At 40.2% G+C, this 21,036-nt stretch overlaps 1 protein-coding gene across 1 annotated transcript in view; it reads right to left on the reverse strand.

The window, feature by feature from the left end:
• The window catches only part of LOC114657331 (protein phosphatase 1 regulatory subunit 26-like), a 72,363-nt gene that overhangs the window by 50,503 nt on the left and 824 nt on the right, over positions 1-21,036 (reverse strand). The window lies entirely within an intron of this gene.

Consider the following 21,036-nt stretch of genomic DNA (forward strand, 5'->3'; position numbering starts at 1 on the left):
TAAATACTTCTTGAAAGACACAGTTGTGAATAGGTGTTTTGGTGGAGACGACAGATAATGAGTCGAAAGATCTAACCGTAGAAAAAGCCACGTACAACTGACCGTGGCTGAAGACTGGTTGTTGTAGATTAACGCAGGCGAGTCTGAGTGGGAATTGTGTGCGTTTAAATTTAAAAGGGAGATTGGTGTCGGAAGGAAGGAGAGAGATTCTGGGAATGAAGATTGTTTCAGAATTTTGAATAGCGATCAGTTTGCACTCAATAATATTTGTATGTATTCAGGTAACGACGAGTCTTGCTCCGGTTGCAGAGACCTTTTGATGGCATAATATTTTGGAGGAGCATAAGTACAGCTCCCAGCTTCAGATGAAGGATATGGGGAGGCACGCCAGTTGGTGTGAGGGTGTGTAAAAACTCCTGTGGGTACGTTAGTTGATCACTGGGATCGTCACGGACTACTGTATCTACACTCTTGAACGTCACTTTTTCACCTTGGATAAGATCAAGAACTTTGTTGTTAATATGTAGAGAATCGTCGTTTGTGACGTTCATTATTGGTCTTATAGAAAGCTCTTAGGGAGTCACAGTCGAGAAGTTAAAATCACCGTAAAGTTCAGCAACTGGGTCTCGTTGTTGTGGTAAACATTGAGAAGGCAGTTCTGCCGTGTCTCTAGTTTTACCTTCCCGAACTTGAAGAAGCCATTGAACAAACGGAGTTTCACTTTCGAGAGCCGTCAGATTTTTTGTGAGTTTTAGGACTTTCATTTCATTCCACAGGGCTCGAGAACCGCGGAAGATAACAGGGAGTATTTGGCAGAAATTAGGGATACTGTTGTTCATTTTATAACAAAGGCTTAGGAAACAACCGTTGCAGTATAACGAAAATAGGAAGGAGCGAAATGAATAGCAAGGAGCGATACCAATGCCAATGGTCGACAGAGTACCTTCCTGTAGCAGACTCCCGGGCGCACATATGGCTGAAATGAAAGGTCACGCGGTCAGGCTAGATATAGGGCGGTGACGTGACACCAATGGGGTCATGAGAGAGGAGTGGGGAATGTGGTAGTCCGAAGGAGGAATAGGAGTCGAGAAAAGCGGCGTGGGGGTGTATGGGTGGCCTCAGGCAGCATGGGGTTGGGTTTCAAAGAGAACGAATAGGATTCAAGAAATGCCGTGTCGGCTGCATGTGGGCAGGACCGCTTTTGAAGAGGAAGCAGGACGAACCAGATGAGAAATATATATGAGATATTAAAATAAACGAAGTGGCTTTGCCCCCTGCTCGCAAACCCCCCAGCCTGCATATGCGTCTCTGCCGCTCGCGTATATGTGGATTTCACTTTCACCAAACAACAAAACTTAATTCTCGCGGAGAGGCCTCTTCATTGGGAAGAAACACTATTTTTCCCTGATGGCAACATGAATTAGACGACCTACAAGTCTCCGACTTAAAGTTTAAAGCCAAACAACATCTACATACAGTCGACCCTTGATATACGACCGGCCTGACATGCGAACAACTTGATTTACGACCAACATCTTGCGTTATGACCTGAATGCGGTCACGTGTATCCGCTTGCGCGATTGTAAACAAACAGCCGAGAGCATTTCTAAGTGTCAGCCGGAGCCCAGATACGTGTGTTTGTGGACGTAATTTCGGTCAGAGCAGTGATTTATATAATTTTTTTCGATAACTGCTAAGGAAGGAAGAGAAGGTAACGAAGGTAAAGAAAGCAATCACAATCGAAATGAAGAAGGAAATTGTGCTGAAATATGAGAGTGGCGTTCGTGTGACCGATCTCGCTAATATGTACAGCATGTCGAAATCCACCATCTCGACAATTTTACAAAGAAAAGATTTGTATAAGGAGGCTCCTTCCAAACAATAACCACCTTCCGTTTCATTCTCCTCCTCCTCCCTTCCTGCAGTCCAAAGATGTCAAATTAAATGCTAAGTACAGTATGAAATTGTTGTTTCTGGTAGGCTAGGTACTTTTTCTAACTTTTTGGTTAGTACGTTAGAAAAATTATTGGTGTTTTGGGAAATTATGCACATTACACAACCCTTTTTTATTATGAAAAGGTTAAGTAAGTGTTGCGGTGGGAGGTTCGGAACACATTACGGGTATTTCCATTATTTCTTATGGGAAAAATAGTCTTGACTTACAACCAACTTGAGTTACAACCAGCCCTCGCGAACGAATTGAGTCCGAAAGTCAAGGGTCCACTGTATTTCCGTCATATCACCTATGTCCATATATTCGATCTCTTTTCGGGTTTACCGTTTCGTCAAAATCGCACTGAATTTTGATTCCGTGTTTGGAATTCCATCGTGACAATGCCAAGTATAACTGCCCGTGATTGAATATCGTTTCATTCTCTCTACACGAATTGTGTCTGACAATACATTCACACAAATGAGAAATGATTGAGCCATTTGCGTGGTTGTAAATTTTTAAGATGTGGGTGGGACTTTTCCAAATCTCTTCATATAAAGAGTGTTATCTCACGGGGCTTGAAATTTTCTCTCGCGGGATTTCACTTTCACCAAACAACAAATCTTTTAATTCTCACGGACAGGCCTCTTCATTGGGTAGAAACACAACTGTTCCCAGATGGCAACACGAATTAGACCACTGCACTGCCCTCCTCCAGTCCAGTGTCACTCCACGTCCTCCCAGCTCTGACTCACCTCTCCTTTATTGATGACCTGGGAGTACTTTCAGTGCCAGGGCCACTGCCCATTGGAAATCCCATTTTAAGGAGCGCATCTCCCTGTGGCACCCATGGTCCCCAGCAGGGCTGAATTGCTGGACTAACTACATCTCCCAGCACTCCCTACTGCAGTGGTCCTCAAACAGTGGGGCGGGCCCCCCTAGGGAGGCACGAAGTAACAAAAAGGGGGGCGTGAAGATGTGGAAAAAAAAGAAAACAAGAATCGAAAAATATGAAAAATTCATCTATTGAAACCAAAACAAATTAACTTAATCTACATCATGATACTAGAAAAATATAGAGTTAGATAAATGTCGATAAAAGTAGGTATAATAAAATATGCATCTATGATATATCATTAATTAAAAAAGAACAAATTGGTATTAGTGGGCTCCTTTCAAAAAAACGTTGGGGAGGGGGGGGGCGATTAAAACTGTTATGAAAACTCGGGTTGCAAATACTTAAAGGTTGAGAAACTCTGAATCTACAAGCCTCTGACTTAAGAGTTTAAATCTGAACAATATATTCAATCTCTTTTCGCTGTTCCGTTATTTCACCGAGTAATAATTTCCGTTTGTTTGCACTCATGCATTTTTTTGTAGACTTTCGAATTTTCGCACTTTCATTACCTCTAACGTGTTCTGCATGTGTAGCACACCATTTTTGAATTCTTCACGATGCTTCTACTTTGTCATCTATTCTTTCCCTTTTATTTCCAGCACTGGGTATGGTGAAATCTCTCAGCACAAAGTCTCGTCTCGTGGGACGTTAAAGCGTCTCTCTGAGAAAGTCATGTCTCTTTTCTCTTCCCAAGACTTTTTTCTATTATAATAGAGAGATGTGTCATTGTTCCCCCTCGGATAGGAGCCCGTAAGGGGCTAGGAAAGGATCAAAAATAACCTTATATTCATAATCACTGACCTAGAAATAGTCTAAAAGGATACCCCACATGCTTATGTTTGAAATTTGTCATTTTTATAACCTTCTGCCAGTGGCTATGAGAGGGCTAGGACCACCAAGGAAAGAATCCAATATCAAAAACTTCATCAGGGTCAAGAAGAGCAGCAGCCTTAAAATAGCATAAAATGGCACTCCACACGCCTATATTCTTGTCGTGGGGCATCCAGTAAATTTAGTCTTGATACAAACCTTAAATTAATTGATAACCAAAAAATAAGGTGTATAATTAGACCAAAGGATAAAACCAGACTCTCCACCAGGGGCATCTGTAATAGAAATTGACTTCACATTAAAACAAAAAACATATCACCAGTTCTGACAGAAGCATGCAGTTTTAAATGCTGCTTATTGAACCATTCGCTCTCTTGGCACTAAAGCCGTTTTGGTAAATGACATTATATTAAGTACAAAATCTGATCTGTGTCTGCTCACTGAAACCCGGCTTAACAAATGTGACACTGTCCCCCTAGCTGAGGCGTCACCAGATGGTTACTCGTTCCTTCAGAAGTCTAGAGATTCTGGTCGAGGAGGAGGACTTGGAATAATTCATTGTAGCAAAATGTAAATCACTTCTAAAAATTTAGGCAACTTTACATCCTTTGAGGCATTCATTTTAAATATTAAAACAAATTCCAACACAATTATAGTGCTAGTCTACAGACCACCAGGGCCGTACTCATTGTTCATGACTGAATTTAGCAACCTTCTATCTGATTTGGCTATAAATTAAGATCACGTAGTACTGATGGGGGATTTTAATGTACACATTGATGTGGAAACTAACACTTTTAGCAAATGTTTTACTTATTTGTTAAATTCAGTAGAATTTTGTCAGATTGTCAAAGGTCCAACTCATAATCATAACCACACATTAGATTTTATAATTTACAAAGTTGAAATTCAAAATTTAAATATTACTCCATTAAATGAAGTTATTTCTGATCAATACTTAATTACATTTGATTTAGTCCTGCCCTTGCCAACACACTCCCAGATTAAAACAAAGACAGTGCAACATCGAGATTGTAATTCTGCTTCAAAATTTATAGATACTTTGAGTAAGTCGAGCGTAATTGTGGAAAACCATTTAGATGAGCTAACATCACATTATAATGTGACCTTGAGAGATGCTCTGGACACTGTGGCTCCCCTTAAAACAAAAGTGATCAAAGCACATAGAAACTCTCCCTGGCTTAATGAAAACACTCGAGCTCTTAAATTAGAGTGTCGAAAACTGGAGCACAGATGGAGAACAACAAAGCTACGTGCCTTTCAAATTGTATGGACAGAGAGTGTTAATACAGTAATCCCTCGCTATATCGCGCTTCGACTTTCGCGGCTTCACTCTATCGCGGATTTTATATGTAAGCATATCTAAATATATAACGCGGATTTTTCGCTGCTTTGCGGGTTTCTGCGGACAATGGGTCTTTTTACTTCTGGTACTTGCTTCCTCAGTTGGTTTGCCCAATTGATTTCATACAAGAGATGCTATTGGCGGATGGCTGAGAAGCTACCCAATCAGAGCGCGCAGTTAAGTTCCTGTGTGCTGCTGATTGGCTAAGCGACAGAGTGCTGCATTAACCAGGAAGTCTCATCTCACTCATTCAGCATTAACGTGCTCCTGCTTCAGAGGCCGTGTCCAAGCGCCAACAGAAGATGCAAATGATTGCAGAAAAGGTCAAAGTTTTGGATATGCTGAAGGAAGGGAACAGCTACACCGCTGCAGGACACCATTACAGCATCAATGAGTCCACGATTCTTTTTATTTAAAAAGGAGGAAAAGCATATAAGATCTACGGCCGCAGTGTCCTTTAACCAGGGCGCGAAACGAGTTGCAAGTGGACGTGATAAGGCGGTAGTCTGGTTGGAATCTGCTTTAGGGATTTGGATTGAAGAGTGCTGGAAGAAGAACAACGGTGGTGCTAGTCACCTGAACAGGCTCCTTTAGAAGAGCTGTAACGCTATCCTTTGTTGTGCAGTAAAATTAAACTCATCGTTATCAGACAAGTCGTCGTGTCATTGTTGGTGAGTAACCATAATTAATTATCTGCGTACAGTACTTATTACATAGTTTAGTGTCACTGTACACACATTTTACTGTATACAATTTTTCTTGCATTGTACATATTTATTTCTGGTGGCCTGTCTGTCGTACGCTCGATATCTTTAAAATAATATTTAGGTTTTACTGTATGTAAACTGTGTTTACATACATAATTGCAACGAATCTTACCTAATATCTAAGAGAATACAAAGGGTTTATGCTGTATAGTTGTGCGGGAAATGTTTATAATAGTGTGGGAGAGTTTATAAGGGCTTAAAATATATAAAAAGAACCATATGAACATATGGTTTCTACTTCGCAGATTTTCACCTTCCAGAACCTCCCGCGATGGAGGAGGGATTACTGTAAATATAAAAAAGCCCTCTTTAAAGCTCGCTCAGAATACTATTCTACATTAATAGATAGCAATAATAAAAATCCTTGGGTACTGTTTAGAACAGTGGCTAAATTAACAAATGGAAATTCGGATCAACAGTGCAAAATACCAACAGATATTAGCAGTACAGACTTTATAAACTTCTTCAATGAGAAAATTAAAAATATAAGATCCCAGATCACTGCATCACAGTACAAACCAAATACTAGCTTAGCAGACCCTGTCTCACATTGCACTCAGCACTTTAGTAATTTTAATCCTGTAACTGAGCAGGAAGTCTTAATTTCTAAAATGAAGTCCACTACTTGCTCCCTAATCCAGTGCCAACAAAACTAGTAAAAAGTGCAATGGATGTTCTTGCAGCACCTCTTTTAAACATTATCAGTAGTTCATTATTGCATGGCACAGTACCTGATACACTAAAAAAGTGTCAGTCATTAAACCATTACTTAAAAAGTCAGACATAAACCCACACATACTAAATAATTATAGGCCTATTTCAAATCTACCGTTTCTCTCTAAAATACTAGAAAAAGTAGTCGCCAGTCAGCTTCAGTCACACATTACGCATTACAATTTATTTGAGAAATTCCAGTCTGGTTTTCGCACTGGTCATAGTACAGAAACGGTACTAACGCGGGTTTTAAACGACATTCTGATATCCTCTGATGAAGGAAACTCCACTGTAATTATGTTGTTGGACTTAAGTGCAGCGTTTGACACCATCGACCATTCGATTTTACTTCACAGGCTAGAAAATGATGTTGGGCTTACAGTTCCTGTGCTCGCTTGGTTTAGTTCTTAATTATCAAATCAATTCCAATATGTACAGAAATGTGCTGACAGGACTCCATCATTATACACAGAAGTTCAATATGGTGTCCCGCAGGGCTCAGTACTGGCACCTTTACTGTTTTCACTTTACAGGCATCCACTGGGATCTCTCATTAGGAAACAATGTTAATTTTCACTCGAATGCAGATAACACCCAGTTATACCTTTTATTTAAATCAAATGAAGTTTCTCCGATGTTGTCTTTAATTAATTGTGTTAGCGAATTAAAGGAGTGGATGAATGAGAACTACTTGTCTTTAAATACAGATAAAACAGAGATGTTAATTGTTGAAGGGAATGACGCTGATCATAACAATATTTTGTCATCATTTAACTCAGTTGGAATCCCCGTTAATTTTACTGAATCAGCCCGCAATCTCGGAGTTCTCTTTGACTCTAGCATGTCATTAAAAGCGCATATTACAAAGTTGTCCAAAACATGTTTCTTCCATCTTAAAAATGTTAGGAAATTAAGGCGCTTTCTAAATAAACAGGATTCTGAGAAATTAATTCATGCATTTATCTCTAGTAGGATTGACTACTGCAATGCGGTGTTCACTGGATGTTCAAACTGTTCTTTATACAGCCTCCAGTTAATCCAAAATGCGGCTGCAAGAATTATTACAAGAACAAGAAAATACGAACACATAACTCTAGCTCTTCAATCTTTACACTGGCTCCCGGTTAAGTTTAGGGCAGATTTCAAAATCCTTCTTTTAACATATAAAGCATTAAATGGCCGAGGTCCGGCTTACTTGTCTGAACTTATCATGACTTACAAACCTGAGCGCAGATTAAGATCTCAAGATGGACGGTCTACTTATGATTCCAAGAATTAATAAAATAACAGTGAGAGGTCGAGCTTTTAGTTACAGGGCCCCCCTAAACTGTGGACTGGTCTGCCTGCTACTATAAGAGATGCCCCTTCGGTCTCAGCTTTTAAATCCTGCGTGAAGACTCACTACTTAAGTTTAGCACACCCTGACTAGAGCTGCTGATTAACTGTACAGACTGCATCTCTGTTGTTAGTCATTAGCACTAAAACATAAGTAACATGATAGATACAATTGGATACTAACCCTCACCTATTCTGTTTCTCTTCTCAGTACTCAAATGTGGCACTTGGTGCCACGGCCCACCTGCCAAGTTGTTTTGCCTGACTAAGGTAAAGTCATCCCTAATGGAGGATCGCAGGAACCGTGGGAAAGAGGGGTCCTTTCATCGGATTGGCTTGCCAACACTGTTTCAGCCGTGGAATGGCCAAATGGGGGAGGCAGCTTGATGGATGAGGTCTCCAGGGCTTTAAAAATATCCAAATCTTATTATGTGATATCATCTACTGTTAAATTCTGCTACGTACTTCTAAATTTTTTTTTATTTTTTATTTTTTTTATTTTATACCGTATTGAGGATTTGTTCTGTTCTGTGTATTGTATTGCATTGACCTGCATTTTTCCCTACAAGGTTTTTTTTGGGAGTTTTTCTTTGTCTTCTTAGAGAGTCAAGGCTGGGGGGCTGTCAAGAGGCAGGGCCTGTTAAAGCCCATTGCGGCACTTCCTGTGTGATTTTGGGCTATACAAAAAATAAACTGCATTGTATTGTGTATATATTACTGATCCCTGTTTTTGTTGACCCCATGTATCCCATTAGTGGCAAACGCCTGAAGTCAGCTGACATGGTGGCACATGTTTAAATTCTTCTGATCATATTTTTTTTTCTGGGGACAACTATCAGTTGTACTCTTTATCATAAGGGTGTAATTTCATGCACAAAATATGGTGACCTAAAAATGAGGGGTTTTATTTTGTGTCTAAAGAACCAGAAATTAGGAGGAACCTCAAAAAGTCCAATGTCTTGCATAATTAGACATCAAGACAAGTGGAATGGTATCTCATACATGCTGGTCAGTCAGTGCCAGACCTCAAAAAAATAAAACATAATATAAAAACAGTGAAAATGATTTTGCATAGCACTCAGAAATAATTTTTATGAACACGAAAAAAAAACAAAGTTGTTATAGTAGGACTTCATGATCACCATAACATTAATAATTAAAGTGTTTAATCATCACTGCAATTAGACAAGCTAACAAAACTTCACTTTGGAGTGGTCTGAGGGGGCATAATGGAGACACATTTCTCTCAATATTATAAATTTAGTATGAGACCCGTGGATCCTTCATATTAACAAGCAATTTTACTGTTAAGGCAACACGCTGCACTGCTCAGACACAAATAACTGATGTTTAACAAGTGCTATGAAGACGCAGAGTCGCCTTTGTTAAGGTCTTGTTACGTAAGAGTAAATGAGAAACAGAAACATTTTAGTAGTACCTAAGGTGTTGCCATTGAATTTAATGACTAAAGTTTCTATTTGTTTTTTTTTAATGCATACAGAATTGCAATTTATTTAAATAACTTTTTACTGAGTTACATTATATACTGTTCTGTTATCAAATTTCAATACTTATCGAAGTATCCTATCAAAATTTGGTATTGTGGGAACCTAAATATTATATTATACATACATACATACATACATACATACATACATACATACATATACATATATATATATATATATATATACATACACATATACATATACATACACACACACACATATATACAGGCCCATAAATATTTGGACAGAGACCACTTTTTTCTCATTTTTGTTCTGTACATTACCACAATGAATTTTAAATGAAACAACTCCGATGCAGTTGAAGTGCAGACTTTCAGCTTTAATTCAGTGGGGTGAACAAAACGATTGCATAAAAATGTGAGGCAACTAAAGCATTTTGTGAACACAATCCCTTCATTTCAGGGGCTCACAAGTAATTGGACAATTGACTCTTTGGCTATTTCATGGGCAGGTGTGGACAAGTCCGTCGTTATGTCATTATCAATTAAACAGATAAAAGACCTGGAGTTGATTTGAGGTGTGGTGCTTGCATGTGGAAGATTTTGCTGTGAACAGACAACATGCAGTCAAAGGAGCTCTCCATGCAGGTGAAAGAAGCCATCATTAAGCTGCGAAAACAGAAAAAAACCCATTCGAGAAATTGCTCCAATATTACGAGTGGCAAAATCTAGTTTGGTCCATCCTGAGAAAGAAAGCAAGCACTGGTGAACTCAGCAGCGCAAAAAGACCTGGACGTCCACAGAAGACAACAGTGGTGGATGATCACAGAATCATTTCCATGGTGAAGAGAAACCCCTTCACAACAGCCCACCAAGTGAACAACACTCTCCAGGGGGTAGGCGGGCGTATCGATATCCAAGTCTACCATAAAGAGAAGACTGCAGGAAAGTAAATACAGAGGGTGCACTGCAAGGTGCAAGCCACTCATAAGCTTCAAGAATAGAAAGGCTAGATTGGACTTTGCTAAAGAACATCTAAAAAAGCCAACACAGTTCTGGAAAAACATTCTTTGGACAGATGAAACCAAGATCAACCTCTACCAGAATGATGGCAAGAAAAAAGTATGGAGAAAGCGTGGAACAGCTCATTATCCAAAGCATAGCACATCATCTGTAAAACACGGTGAAGGGAGGCAGTGTGATAGCTGCCAGTGGCACTGGGACATTCGTGTTTATTGATGATGTGACACAGGACAGAATTCTGAGGTGTTCAGAGACATACTGTCTGCTCAAATCCAGCTAAATACAGCAGTCACATTGATTCATGATAAAGATGGACAATGACCCAAAACATACAGCCAAAGCAACTCAGGAGTTTATTAAAGCAAAGAAGTGGACAATTCTTGAATGTCCAAGTCAGCCACCTGATCTTAACCCAACTGAGCAGGCATTTCTCTTGTTGAAGACTAAACTTCAGACAGAAAGGCCCACAAACAAACAGCAACTGAAAGTAAAGGCCTGGCAGAGCATTCAAAAGGAGGAAACCCAACATCTGGTGACGTCCAGGAGTTCAAGACTTCAGGCTGTCATTGCCAGCAAAGGGTTTTCAACCAAGTATTAGAAATGAACATTTGATTTCCAGTTATTTCATTTGTCCAATTACTTTTGAGCCCCTGAAATGAAGGGATTGTGTTCAAAAGATGCTTTAGTTGCCTCACATTTTTATGTAATCGTTTTGTTCACCCCACTGAATTAAAGCTGAAAGTCTGCACTTCAACTGCATCTGAGTTGTTTCATTTAAAATTCATTGTGGTAATGTGCAGAACAAAAATTAGAAAAAAAGTTGTCTGTCCAAATATTTATGGACCTAACTGTATTTGAGGAGTCTTATTTAATACGTAATACGTGCTCTGATTGGGTAGCTTCTCAGCCATCTGCCAATAGCGTCCCTTGTATGAAATCAACTGGGCAAACCAACTGAGGAAGCATGTACCAGAAATTAAAAGACCCATTGTCCACTGAAACCCACAAACCAGCAAAAAATCTGCAATATATATTTAAATATGCTTACATATAAAATCCGCGATAGAGTGAAGCCGCAAAAGTCGAAGCGCAATATAGCGAGGGATTACTGTACTATACATTTACACCGGCTATCACCTATGGGGGAGGAGTGTAAGGTTAAGAGTCGTCAAAAATTTCAATCTCCGGTTTCTGACGGATCTCGATGCTTTTGGGACCCCTGATACAGAAAACATTGATATACAATTTATTTTTGTATGACCCAAAAAATCACACAAGGAGTGCTGCAATGGGCTTTAACAGGCCCAGCCATTTGACAGCCCCTCAGCCTTGACACTCTTAGGCCGGGTTTATACTTCACGTGACGCGTCTCATGCTCCAGCAGACGCTCCTGCTATGCCAGTGTTTTACTGTTTATACTCGCACATGTACTTTACAGAAATCTGGAATAACCCCCCAGTTGGCAGTGCGAGATGATATCACGGTGAGAACAGGTTCGGCTTCGCTGTGTTGTGAATTGCCCGAAAAAGCCATTAAATTCCGATGACACCTTACCGCAATATCTCAGAAAAGGATGTTTAATGATTAAATCCATCCATACAGGGATGTGTCCATTCCAGCAAGCATTGGGCACGGGGCAGAAACAATCCCTGGACGGGCATCAGCTCATCGCAAGGTGAATACAAGCATTCACATACACACACTGGTGTCATTTTAGCGTCACCAAATCTGCAGATCTTTGGAAGGAAACCGGAGCCCACTGTGGAAACCCAGCAGGAAAAACACACAAACTCCAGGCAGGGAAAACCAGCGACGGGACAGCAGTGCTACCCATGTCACCCCCACGTGTGTAATCATTAACAGTACTTAAACGAAATTAACAATTTATCTGTAAAATGTAATACACATACTTTAATGCATTTCATCATGAAAGTGATATCAAGTACACTGTTTAAAAAAAAAAAAAAAATGTTTAATTTATATTAGATATACAGTGATCCCTCACTATATCACGCTTCGTCTTTCGCGGCTTCACTCCATCGTGAATTTTAAATGTAAGCATATCTAAATATATATCACAGATTTTTTGCTGGTTCGCGGATTTCTGCAGACAATGGGTCTTTTAATTTCTGGTACATGCTTCCTCAGTTGGTTTGCCCAGTTGATTTCATACAAGGGACGCTATTGGCAGATGGCTGAGAAGCTACCCAACCAGAGCACGTATTACATATTAAATAAAACTCCTCAATGATATACGATATGCTTCCCATGCAGTGCTTCGCATACTTGAAAGCCCGAAGAGCATGTATTGATTTTTGATTGTTTGCTTTTCTCCGTCTCTCTCACTCTCTCTGACATTCTCTGCTCCTGATGGAGGGGGTGTGAGCAGAGGGGCTGTTCGCACCCCTAGACGATACGGACGCTCCTCTAAAAAATGCTGAAAGACTACCTTCACATTGCTCCCTTCCTTGCAGCTGCTTTGTCCGGCGGTGCTTCGCATACTTAAAAGCCCAAACAGCCCTATTGATTTTTGATTGTTTGCTTTTCTCTCTCTCTCTGACATTCTCTGCTCCGGATGCGCACTCCTTTGAAGAGGAAGATATGTTTGCATTCTTTTAATTGTGACACGGAACTGTCATCTCTGTCTTGTCATGGAGCACAGTTTAAACTTTTGACTAAAGGGTGTTATTTCATGTCTAGAGGGCTCTAATAATGTTTAAAAAAAAACATATTTAGAAGGCTGTAAACAGGATTTCTATGCTCTGTGAAAATATTCGATTTATAAATAAAGAATCCTACTTCGCGGAAATACATTTATTGCGGTAGAATCTGGAACGGATTAACCGTGATAAATGAGGGTTTACTGTATTAAATATACGGTATTTTACCGTAAAAAAGAAGGACAATATTTTTAGGTCTACGGCAGGGGTGGGCAAAGTCAGTCCTGGAGGGCCGCAGGGGCTGCAGGTTTTTGTTCCAACCCAATTACTTAAGAAGCACTTATTGTTCAAGTAACACTTCTGCTTCATTTTAGTTCTCTCCCTCGTTAAGATTTTGAACCCTTATTGCTTATTTAAGTCTTAAACCGCTGCATTCTCGGTTTTTAATTGCTCCTTATTAACGATAAGATGCAAATGACAAAAGAAACCAGCAGTTCTCCATTTTGCTTGTTACCCTTTACACCTGTGTGTATTTATCGTGCACTATTTGGTTTAATTAAATACTTGGAAGGAAAGAGAAGAGAAAAAAGTGAAGGATTTAGAATTACCCATCCGTTTTACACTTCAAAGTATTTGGATGATATCCTTAGAGTGGAAAAAAAAATCTAGGATATGAGAATGACTTGACATAGCAGAGTTAAAGCACCAACAAGCCATGAAATGTCATTATTGGCAAGGATTGTTTTCTAATTAAGCAACTGGGTTGGAACAAAAACCTGCGGCCACTGCGGCCCTCAAGGAATGACTTTGCCCACCCCTGGTCTATGGTACACTTTAAAAAAAAATATATATATATAAAATTTACGGTAAAGTACTGGCAGCTGGGTTGCCAGAATTTTACCGTTAAAAAAAAAAAAAAAAAAAAAAAAAAAAACTGACAGTATTTTTAGGTCTATAAAAATGTTATTTTTACGATACAAAACTGGCAGCTGGGTTGCCAAAATTTTACTGTAATAAATAGGGTGACAATATTTTTAGGTCTACGGTATAACTTTGTAGTGAAAACTGTTTTTTCTTTGCAACACATTCCAACAGAAGGGAATGTTTAACCATACCCAGAAACTCATGTAGTGTAATAAATATGCCAATCAATAAACAATATGTACTGTCAGGGTCAAACCCCAGTACACAGGTTGCATCAGTAAAGTAACAACAGCCAATAGCAAACAGGTACCATTTAATTATACACATTGAAAACAATTCAATGTTTAAGGAAATTGGGGCACATTGTCTGCTGGGGAAGAAAAGTTTGCTTTTGTGGTGTATGGTGTCTTACAGGTATGCCAGCTTATTGAATACAGCCAACCATAAATCAGCTTCCATAACTTCAGAAAACCTTCAGCACACAAGGAAAAATACATCTGCTAACTTGGTTTAAGTTGATTATGACTCAGGTGCCGCCGAGAGTGGCAGCTTTTTCAACAGCTCTGTGTACGACTTTATTTTTCTCTTTTTTATTGATCACTCCATCACTTTCTTTTATGTGGATTCGTTCCCCGGACACACTTACTTTTACAACATGGATATGGATTTTTACACGCCGAGACTCGTCTATTCAAGTACTCAACTTAGAGCGGCGAGAACAAATGCCAGTGCCGGTGTGGTTCCCCGTTTACCCGACAAGGTAAGAAGGCGGTATCGTGGCAGCAGAGCCGGCACTAAGCAAAAAATGAAGCGGCTTGCGATAAAAGTGGCGTTTTAAGCCTTTGGTGCCATCTGTGATTCTGGGAAATGTGAACTCAATCTCAAAATGTGAATATTCCCTTGGGATTAATAAAGTATCTATCTATTAAGTTTTTTTCCCCTACTATTCAAAGGTATGCGGTTCACCAGGAACAATATAATAAAAGGGGGCGTGTCCTTATGCAAATATTGTAACTTCGGTTTTACTGAAACAGTGCTTTACCGTTTTACATTTTACGGTTGTTTACATTCGCTATTTAAGAGTTTTACACTGTAAAATTAAGATTTTTTCAGTGTAATAATAATAATAATAATAATTTTTTGCATTTATATAGTGCTTTTCTCACTACTCAAAGCGCTCAGCAATTGCAGGTTAAGGGCCTTGCTCAAGGGCCCAACAGAGTAGAGTCCCTTTTGGCATTTATGGGACTCGAACCGGCCAGTGCAGATCCCTAGCCTCAGAGCCACCACTCCGCATTACTGATGTAATGCATCAGTAAACGGTATTTAACATATTTTGAAGGTAGAAAAATATCGACTTTACAGAACTTGGCTGTAAAAAATAATGATTGTTTAAGATATATAGGCAATTTTCAGTAGAACATAAGGTAACGTTCCTTTTTTTCAGAAAAGGTGTTTTACTTTCACCATTTACAGTATTTTTACCGTTAAATTTACTGAAATTTTTTTTACAGTGTATAAATCAAAGGATTCTGAATAATAATAATGCATTTTATTTATTGGGGCACTTTACATCAGCAGTAAATCTCAGAGAGTTGGAATATCATAAATGTAATGTGTTCTGTGTGGTGATCTATTCCTGCTTACCGCTGATGTCGGGTCAGGAGGAAGCCCCAGGAAACAAGTCGGCACAAAAGATGGTATGAGAGACTTTTAAAATGTATCATGTCATTACGATGGGAAATATGCGACGCTTGAATATAAAAGCACCACAAATACATCTGTATGTCGCCATTTTGCTTCACTACATCGAACTGTTCATCAAATACCAAAGCGCGCACCTCGATCCCGTAGGATCCGCACAGCAGCTTTCTGTCACATGTAGATAATAAACCGAGACTCTGACGTCACATTCCAACTGTTAGCGCACAATGCCCCTTCCGACCCGACTTTCTGCTGAGACTGCAACTCGGGCATGCATCGCATTAATTTCTGAGGACCTGCTCAGAGGACGCGTCAAATCAACGCTGGGAACGTGTGGCAGCCATGATGCGGGTGCATATGCGTTCTGAGCGTGCAGTACAAATGAGCCTTAAGAAGACAAGGAAAGGGAAAAAATGGAAAGGCAATTCAAAGAGACCCCTTTCTAGGTAGGTTGGGCTTGTAGTGGGTGTCAAAAAAAAAAAGGGGGGGGGGGGGGGGGTCAATACAATAAAATACACAGAACAGAATGCAAGTCATCCTCAATACAATACTGCAATAGAAATATTACAAGTACAGAGCAGAATTCAACAGTAGATGATATCCCATAATAGGATTACAATAATACCTGATCAGACCATCCCTAACACCAACGCACATTTTATATATGTATATATGGGAATAGCTGTGGAAGAAGAAGTTAAACATGCAATATATACTCCCTTCATTAGTGTTAACAATTTTTTTCTCGCCCTGTACAGACAGACTGACAGATAGATAATCCTAAAGGGAAATTCACAAAATTTCCAAATCACATTTCTACGGCTGTGTTATTTTTCTTTCCTTCAGTGTATCATCTAGACATTTGTAATTCATGAGGTGCGATTATAAAATACGGATCATCATTTTAATTATGTAGTATTTGTTTCTTACCAAAACTTACAGTGCATCCAGAAAGTATTCCCAGCGCTTCATCACTTTTTCCACATTTTTTTATGTTATAGCCTTATTCCAAAATGGATTAAATTCATTTTTTTCCTCAGAATTCTACACACAACACCCCATAATGACAACATGAAAAAAGTTTACTTGAGGTTTTTGTAAATTTATTAAAAATAAAAAAATTGAGGAAGCACATGTACATAAGTATTCACAAACTTTGCCATGAAGCTCCAAATTGAGCTCAGGTTCATCCTGTTTCCCCTGATCATCCTTGAGATGTTTCTGCAGCTTCATTGGAGTCCACCTGTGGTAAATTCAGTTGACTGGACCTGATTTGGAAAGGCACACACCTGTCTATAGAAGGTCCCACAGTTGACAGTTCATGTCAGAGCACAAACCAAGCATTAAGTCAAAGGAATTGTCTGTAGACCTCAGAGACAGGATTGTCTCGAGGCACAAATCTGGGGAAGGTTACAGAAAAATTTCTGCTGCTTTGAAGGTCCCAATGAGCACAGTGGCCTCCATCATCTGTAAGTGGAAGAAGTTCGAAACCACCTGGACTCTTCCTAGAGCTGGCCGGCCATCTAAACTGAGCGATCGGGGGAGAAGGGCCTTAGTCAGGGAGGTGACCAAGAACCTGATGGTCACTCTGTCAGAACTCCACAGGTCCTCTGTGGAGAGAGGAGAACCTTCCAGAAGGACAACCATCTCTGCAGCAATCCACCAATCAGGCCTGTATGGTAGAGTGGCCAGACGGAAGCCACTCCTTAGTAAAAGGCACATGGCAGCCTGCCTGGAGTTTACCAAAAGGCACCTGAAGGACTCTCAGACCATGAGAAAGAAAATTCTCTGGTCTGATGAGACAAAGATTGAACTCTTTGGTGTGAATGCCAGGCGTCATGTTTGGAGGAAACCAGGCACCGCTCATCACCAGGCCAATACCATCCCTAAAGTGAAGTATGGTGGTGGCAGCATCATGCTGTGGGGATGTTTTTCAGCGGCAGGGACTGGGAGACTAGTCAGGATAAAGGGAAAGATGACTGCAGCAATGTACAGAGACATCCTGGATGAAAACCTGCTCCAGAGCGCTCTTGACCTCAGACTGGGGCGACGGTTCATCTTTCAGCAGGACAACCACCCTAAGCACACAGCCAAGATATCAAAGGAGTGGCTTCAGGACAACTCTGTGAATGTCCTTGAGTGGCCCAGCCAGAGCCCAGACTTGAATCCGATTGAACATCTCTGGAGAGATCTTAAAATGGCTGTGCACCGACACTTCCCATCCAACCTGATGGAGCTTGAGAGGTGCTGCAAAGAGGAATGGGCGAAACTGGCCAAGGATAGGTGTGCCAAGCTTGTGGCATCATATTCAACAAGACTTGAGGCTGGAATTGCTGCCAAAGGGGCATCGACAAAGTATTGAGCAAAGGCTGTGAATACTTATGGACATGGGATTTCTCAGTTTGTTTATTTTTAATAAATTTGCAAAAACCTCAAGTAAACTTTATTTACGTTGTCATTATGGGGTGTTGTGTGTAGAATTCTGAAGAAAAAAATGAATTGAATCCATTTTGGAATAAGGCTGTAACATAACAAAATGTGGAAAAAGTGATGAAGCGCTGTGAATACTTTCTGGATGCACTGTACGCTGTAACAGGGGTTGCCAACTCCGGTCCTGGAGGACCACTGTGGCTGCAGGTTTTCATTCCAACCCTTTTCTTAATGAACTTCTTTTGAACTCATTTGAATTGACTCGCTCTTGAAGACTCAAGACCACTTCATTGTTTCTTTTATTCTTAATTAGCAACCAATCAATAATGAGATACAAAATGAGCCAAAATAACTGGCGTCCATCACACATTTTCTGAAAATAAAGAACGATGGAGGTCTCAGGAAGGTTGATCTGTTCAGGTCCCCAAAACATTTGAACAGAGCTCTTCGAAAGAGAAAATCCACAATTTCAGACATGTCTGCCATTGCACAATGAGAGCAGCAACAAGCCATGGAATTAAAGAACGGGTTTAATTAACATTGAGATTTAGCGCTTAATTAAGCAACTGGTTGGATTGAAATTGGTTGGTGTTTGACGCCCTGACTTAGTTGGTCTTCTGTTGGCTCCCTCACTTCACATTTCATTTCTGTTTGGGTGCCATTGAATGAAAGAAATGAAGCAATTCTGAGGAATGATGAAGAAATTAATAATAATTAATAATTCTTTGCATTTCTATAGCGCTTTTCTCACTACTCAACGCGCTCAGCAATTGCAGGTTAAGGGCCCAACAGAGCAGAGTCCCTATTGGCATTTACGGGATTCGAATCGGCAACCTTCCGATTGCCAGTGCAGATCCCTAACCTCAGAGCCCATTCAGGGAAACATTTCTTAAAAACCAAATTAATTAAAATGAATTAATTCCAAAGAAGTTCATTAGCAGCAAAAACAGATCGCTAATTAAGAAAAGGGTTAGAATGAAAACTGCCACTGCGGCCCTCCAAGACTAGAGTTGCACCCCCCAAACCCCCCCATTAGTGTGAATTGTTTTTCTCACCTTGTACATTCTTCTATTTCACTGGGGGACCTTGGACAAACAAAGGCTGAGAACCAAAGTGTCACAGTAGTCCTCGTCTTACCAAAATAAAGATTGAGGACCACTGTCCCATAATAACCCTTGTCATGGTAAAGAAGGTCCTTATCATGGTATAATAAAGGTTGAGGGCCACTGTCCCATAGTAAAAATAATAATGTGCTATATATATATATATATATATATATATATATATATATATATATAAAATGCCATTCACATGCTCAAGGGGCTTCACAGGGTCTCTGAAAGAACAGCAGGGTTTATGTATCATTGAATACAAATATTTACGGCATAGAACACTAAAACAGTCAGATACAAGATATACAAAGCATTAAAATAGAATAAAAGACAAAATTAAATTGAATACGAGAAAGAAAAGCCTGAAGAAGATAGATAGATAGATAGATAGATAGATAGATAGATAGATAGATAGATAGATAGATAGATAGATAGATAGATAGATAGATAGATAGATAGATAGATAGGATACTTTATTAATCCCAAGGGGAAATTCACATACTCCAGCAGCACCTTACTGATACAAAAAACAATATTAAAGATTGAAAGAAATAACCTCATTTGAGATAAACACACGGACAAATTCTCCTGAGCATCTGGACAGAGAGGAAGACAGAAAGAGAGGGCCGAGCGTCAGGTGAAGTTCAACGCCTTCCTGAACTGAGGAGTTTCAAGTTGTTTTTGAAAAAGAATGGCGTCACCAGGGCCGTCTTAATGCATGGGCACACTGGGCAGTTGCCCGGGGGCCCCATGCTAATCTATGTATGTTGTGACTTGCTGAGTGGTTGTGTAGGTTGGGGCCCCAGTGCACTGCTTTGCCTGGTGGGGGTGCCCCTATAATGATGGATGTCATTAATTTCGGAATGTCATTCCAAAATCTGGGTGCTATACAGCTGAAGGCCCTGCAGCCACCCATAGAGTGCAAGTTACAGAAGAGTGCACAGAATCAGAGGACCTTAGTGGGCACACAGGAGCAGAGTGATGTTGAAGGGCACTGATGTAGTCTGATGTGTAGCTTTACGGGTTAATTAATAAAGTTTCACCCTCGATCCTGTAAAACACTGGGTGCCAGTGAAGTCGAAGCAGGATGGGCATCACGTGTTGCTCATTTTTTTGTAAGGACTCTTGCAGCAGATTTTTGAATCAACTTGAAGCTGTGATAGGAGATTAGAAGTGGCACCTGCCAGTATACTAGCTGTTGTCCTTGCCTTGGCATTTTCCGTCTTTGGATGACCAAGTTAGCTTTCTGTATTACGGAGGAATCTAAAAGCAAGTTTCAAAGTTTGCACTTGGAGATCTGTGAGGCGACTTTAAAAGTTTCTTTTAAGCAGGTGCTCATCTTTTGATCAGATAAGAGCACATTTTTAGAATTGTTAGCATACATTCTTCCGAAATCTCAAACGGGACCCTCAAAGCTCAAATCCCCTCCGCTCTTCCCGACCCTGACAGTAACGACTTCATTCTGTGGCCAGGCTCATTTAATACTCTGTTATTCAACAATAGCATTTCTTACAGGAATCCTCTTTAAATAAAATGGCTGTGAAATCACTCAAAAGCGCGTTATTATTATCATCCCCTTCTTGTTCTTCTGTCTCCTTTCTCTCAGGACAATCGGAAGCAACTCCAACTCCTACCCAGTGACCGGGACGCCAGCACGCCGCGCGCCCCGCGCCCGAGGCAGCTTGCCGGGAAGCCGGGTGGCGCCGCGTGCCCTTCTCGCGAACAGGCCACTCGGCATTCGACTCGATACTGCCACCGAAAACGAATCGATTTACGTGTAAAAAAAAAAAGAGAAAACAATCAACAGGCGATATCAGCAAAGCACCGTAGTGATAAAAAGGCACAGAGCGAGACGAGCTAACAAGGGGAGG

This window comes from Erpetoichthys calabaricus, chromosome 9, assembly GCF_900747795.2.
Source record: "Erpetoichthys calabaricus chromosome 9, fErpCal1.3, whole genome shotgun sequence".
Classification (NCBI taxonomy): domain Eukaryota; kingdom Metazoa; phylum Chordata; class Cladistia; order Polypteriformes; family Polypteridae; genus Erpetoichthys; species Erpetoichthys calabaricus.